At 38.2% G+C, this 6000-nt stretch overlaps 1 pseudogene; it reads left to right on the forward strand.

The window, feature by feature from the left end:
• Positions 1-2739, forward strand: part of LOC129720139 (GATA zinc finger domain-containing protein 10-like) — a 47947-nt pseudogene extending 45208 nt beyond the window's left edge.
• Positions 2740-6000: the final 3261 nt, after the last annotated feature.

Genomic DNA, 6000 nt, shown 5'->3' on the forward strand with positions numbered 1-6000 from the left:
GCTTATGTGGAACCAGTCCCCATAAGCACTGATGAAGACTGTATGTCACAGTCGAAATATATATTTGCGGACTGAATTTCAATATTTATTTCCAAAAAATTTAGTAGAGTATAACGGAAACCGATAACTATTTCTTTGATTGATCTCAATCACTCTTCTAAGACGCTCGTTATAGATTTTCTCAATTTGACTACATCCTATGATAAATTGAACAATTGTCCTTATAAGGACAACAAATGAATTAATGAAGATTGAATTTTGAAGTAGAATACTTCTCTCAGGAAGTTCGGCTACAAAGTGATGTGAAATGAAAATGTAAAACTGAAAAAAGTGAGAAAAATTTCAAATGCTAATAAATCGGTTAGTTTTCGATGGATTTCCTTCGTTTTTGCAGCAATCGATTAGAAAATCTTCTAAGATTCCTACCAAATGCATGAAATTGCAATTTTATCATTCGAACTATTGTTCTATTGAAAATTCTTAAGCCTTGTCAAAACACAAAATTCGACCTCCGATTGGTCGTTATACCGCGCTTTCCCAAGCACGGTCGGCAGAGTTATGGACCTATTAAATTGGGAATGCATCATTTGGCCTGTATAAGAGCTTCATCAGATAATAAACAAACATTTCATCGGATATTAAATCGAACGTTGTAGAATGGTATAACTGGAAATAATTTTTCCAGTTATCCCATTCCACAACGTGCGAAAAATCTATGTCAGAGCGGATATCGCGCGCTTTCTGGACCATGAAGCATTTATGCGATAATTGAATGAAATTTGCAACTGCAGCAACCAGCCTTTTTCAAGGGTACTAAATGTATTTGGAAGAGCATAATGAATGGTTATTACTAAACTGCAACTTTGATTGCAGTTTGATGCTGCTCCAATTGCGCAGCAGTGTGATGTATATTACGATTCATTGATACTGTGCATCACAAGCAGTATATGCGAAACAAATCCGATTTCAAACAGAAAAGTTCAGCAAGCTCTGCTCACGGTGATGAGTCCGTTTTAGAAAATTCATAACACTTCATTAACATGGATGTAACGTCTTGAAGAAGACGGTTATTGCTCGACATCACAGCAGAATTTCCACCTTCATACTAATGTCTACCGTCGGCAGTATCAAACACGCAATAATCTGCTTCCATGCGACACGGGGAAGGAAACATTTTTTCCTTCCAAGCCGCGCAACACGACACAATACATGTTATTTTATTGCCTTCATGAGATTGCTATCGGTTCGGCTCGACAGAATGTCCACAAGAAATCATTTTTGTACATCCGTACAACCGTAAAATCCATCTAACTAAAAATAAAGGTGGAGCTTATCGAATGATCGCTCTGAGCCAGAATGAATGAGATGTATTTTTTTTCGAACGTTGTAGAATGGTATAACTGGAAATAATTTAGTCACACCTATTTTTCCAGTTATTCCATTCCATTCCATTAAAGCAAAAATAATATACGAAACATATACGGAAAAATATATCGCTTCACACCATTAAAATGATTAACCCTAATCGAGTGTATTTCCAAAGCTATTGCAAATAATTATTGACATAAGACAGGCTGTCGTAATTCTACGTTAACCTTGCGGTCGTTTCTTATAAACAACCTCTTCCACTTTTATTATTAGGGCCTCTATTAAAGAAGACGAAGCAAGCAACTCGCCCCGCCCGCGGTCACTGACGAAGCAAGCAACGCGAGTTAATCTTGGCGGGTGACAGTTGAGTGACAAACGAGCTACTCGTCCAAAAACCAGCCGGCTCGCCTTCTGCAATATCAAAATTGGTCAGACGAGTAACTCGCCGCTTGCCTCGTCTTCTGTATAGGGGCCTATTTCACTTTTGCCATTATAACCATATACTTTATTGCTTTTCAAAATATATTAATACAAAACAAATCTACTTGTTTTTAGGAATTTGTCACTACTTAATTTAAGTAATGCAAAAATTGATTCCTGGGACGATATTGATCGATTAGCCAAATTTCCCTCCTTGAAAAATCTTCGTGTGCAGGTAAATAATATCTCACAAACTAAAAAACAACTAATTGTTGATATCATAATCAATGTTTTAGTGCTGGCCACTATGGGAAAGGTGTGACTCTACTGAACATGAACGACGTCAGCTGCTTATTGCGCGGCTGCCAAAAATCGAAATCTTGAACGGTGGAGATGTAATCGGCGTCACAGAACGCGAAGATGCAGAGCGGGCTTTCATCAGATACTATCTTGATAAACCAGAAAGCGATCGTCCCGAACGGTATGACGAGATAAGTGATTGAACAAAATATAAAGTTTAAGTTGTTTTAGATACCTCGATCTAGTTTCGGTTCATGGAAAACTAGATCCACTGGTCAGCATTGATCTAAGTCCAGAACGTAGAATCAAAATCACATTTACCTACGGTGAAACTAGCGAAGAACGAACGGTAGATGTGTACAGGTTAGTATCAAGGGAAATTACGCAATTTCTTCCATTATTTTTCTATTCAATCAAATCAGTAGTTTGGATAACAGACGGTGTAATAAATTTAAACACGCAAAGTGGAACGTAGTGGACATGGCAACTCGTTTGGTAATAATCTTTCGAAACAATTCTGGTAACCAGAAAAAAATATAGGGCAGGGAGTAATGAGTAATGTTCACGTGGACACGATAAAATGGCTTTAAAGATAAATTTCTTTTTTAATCATTTTCTTTCGTTAGCATGGGTCTTTGGGCTTTCAACTAAGCTCAATCTGGAATAAGTTTCATCTATCAATTCTTTCAGAGCGCTTCTAATCTTCAACCATTTGGCTAAATTTAAATCATTTTCGTTTTGGTTTTTCCTCTCCATAGAACTAATTTATTGATTTAAACCAAGTTTAAGATCATTTTCTTAGTTTTTGTTTTTATTTTTGCATTTCAGGGGCGTTCCTGAACATTTTAGATTAGTTCAGAATACCTAAGTTGCTTAACCCGTTTTCTAAAGGCATAAACATAATTTTGGACGATTTTTTCTTCTGTGTCATATTTTGTTTTATTCTTTTTTGTAATAAAATGTTCTAAACCATTATTTCAATTGTTGGTTTTTTTTTCTAGATCGTTTTGACGTTTTTTAATCATTTTAAACTAATTTCAGAAGGTAATCATCTTTTATACCGTCTACCGGGGTGAGATTAAGCCACGGTGGTGAGATTGAGCCAAAACGGGAAATGTTTGTATGTTAAATTACTTGAGGTTTCCCAAATTCAATACTTTATGAAACATGACATATTTATTCACAACTTAAAATGGAATATAGATAATATCAGTGAACTGTTTCGCTTAAAGAATGTTTCAAAGTACAGGGTGAAAAACATGCGCAAATAACGTTATCCAAAATTGTCCCAGAAAAACCAACCCGATCAAAAAATCACATCAACTTACTGCTCAGTTGGTACGTTAGGATGTCGTCTCCAATGTGTTGAGGAAATATCATGCATTGAACCTGTGCCGGCTCAGAAAATAATGTTTCTCCAAACTGTACACTTTTCGAGCCCTTTTGGGGTGAGATTGTGCCAAGCTATATTGAACGGCACAGTGTGCGGAATTCACATTCACGACAAAATTATATCTGTATACACCAAAACACTTGCATTGTTTACATAGGGTATGTTTTTTCCCCCACAGTATAAGGTATGTTGTCTAGCTGTGGTATTCTTTGAAATAATGACTAAAAGCTTGAGAAGCTTACTGTTCTCAATTTTTAGATGGAAATTTTCAATGATTGATATTACTTATGGAATGAAACAAAATTTTGTACACCAATTCTATATAAACTGATGACTTTTAAAGAGAAGAAGGAGGGTTGTGGGTACGTTCCCAGAGGTTTTGAGATCTCCAATGGAATATACAGTTGTCAATGACACATAATAATTGAAACGAAAAGTCTTCTCAAACTTCATGTCCTAACGTTTTCCCTTTTTAGGCTACCTGGAGACGCCATTTTGTGTTCAGAGACTGTCTATAAGCCACGTTCTCATACCTAATTACTCTATGCATCAATTTGATCCAGCCATACATTTTTCTATAATTCATATGAAACATAGTTTCTGATCAACCCCCTAAAGCCCCTTAATAGTCCTCGTTGTTCATGGTCGTCCCTATACTTACTGTTTTATTATGTTAGTCATGTGGATTATTCGTAGACACACTACTGTTCATTTAACAGGTATTAAATTCAACTTTTTGTTTCTGGCACAATCTCACCCCATACTTACCTTTACCAAACAGTCCCAAGGCGTGGTGTGGCCTATGCTGTACGTAAGAGTCGTCTCCATTCCACTCGGTTCATGGCTGCAGTTCGCCAGCTCTGCAGTCTGCGTAGGGTCCGCAGGTCGTCTTCCACCTGATCGATCCACCTTGCCCGCTGTGCACCTCTCCGTCTCGTCCCTTAAGGATTGGTTTCAAGAACCACCTTTACCGGGCTGTCGTCTGACATCCTTACAACATGCCCAGCCCACCGCAGCCTGCCTATCTTAGCGGTGTGGACGATAGATGGCTCCCCAAGCAGCTCCTGCAGTTCGTGGTTCATTCGCCTTCTCCACACTCCGTTTTCCATCTGCAGTCCACCGAAAATGGTACGCAGCACCTTCCTTCGAACACCGCAAGGGCGCGTTGGTCCTCCACAAGCATAGTCCATGTCTCATGCCCGTAGAGGACTACCGGTCTGATCAGCGTCTTGTAGATGGTTAACTTGGTGCGGCGAAGAATTCTACTCGATCGAAGCGTCCTCCGGAGACCAAAGTATGCACGATTTCCTGCCATGATGCGCCGTTGAATTTCTCTGCTGGTATCGTTGTCGGCAGTTACCAGTGAGCCCAGGTACACGAACTCATCGACCACCTCGATTTCAACCTCCAATTTGAACTCGAGGTGGAAGGTTACTGATACTGTTACTGTCTTCACGTGAACCCCTTCCTTTCATGTACTTCGTCTTCGATGCATTGATGACCAGTCCAATCTTTTTGGCTTCAGCCTTTAATCCGATGTACGTATCCGCCATCTTCACAAAGGTCCGAGCCACAATGTCGATATCGTCGGCGAAACCAAACAGTTGAACCGACTTTTTGAAAATCGTGCCACTCGTTTTAATCCCCGCTCTTCTAATGACACCTTCCAGGGCAATGTTGAACAGTAGGCACGAGAGACCATCATCGAGAGACCCCATAGAAGGGGTGAGATTGAGCCAAAGTTCATGTATTTTTAGCAAAATTATAGTTTATTGTAACTAAACCATATTTGTTGTAGTAGTTAACAAAAGAATGCAATGGTATATTTTGGATCGAACTCTTTGCTTGAATGTGTGCGTTACAAGCTTGAAAACAAAAAAGCATTATTTTTTGGCACAATCTCACCCCGGATGACGGTATTTGAAAGAAGTGTTTACAGATGTTTCTTCAAGCTACATTTACAAGAGTTTTTATACAATTTTAGATCGAATTTTTATCTGTTTTTTTCTTGTTTTTATGCTGTTCTGCGCTCTCGAACAGTTTTCTGTTTAATTTGGAATTCATTTCTGTCGGGGCCTCTCCGCTGTTTTACGTTTTCAGGCATTTTGGCTGAATTTTGATTATATAAATTCCTGACTGTTCTGACTTCTAAAAGTTGGAGATATGTTCGAGATGATTTTATTTTTATGCCTAACCGCGTTCGGAGCCATACTTTTTGGTTTATTCCTATGCGTTTGAATATTTTGGAAATGACAATCGACTTCTATTTGTCAATTACGTGTAAATTTTATTCTTCATCATTATTTTCGTTTTTGGTATCCACTGTTTTTAGAAGTTTATTGGACTTTATTTAGATACTAGTTGACCCGTAGTGGCTAGCCACTTTTAAAATGCAAGTTGGACTATTACTTGGATTCACTACAAATACTGGTATTTATTCTAAAATGATGAAGCTTCTTCAAAAAATCTAGTTTGGATTCAAGATTCAACTATGACAATTCGATGCAGATGACCAACCG

This window comes from Wyeomyia smithii, chromosome 2 (genome assembly GCF_029784165.1).
Source record: "Wyeomyia smithii strain HCP4-BCI-WySm-NY-G18 chromosome 2, ASM2978416v1, whole genome shotgun sequence".
Taxonomy (NCBI): Eukaryota; Metazoa; Arthropoda; class Insecta; order Diptera; family Culicidae; genus Wyeomyia; species Wyeomyia smithii.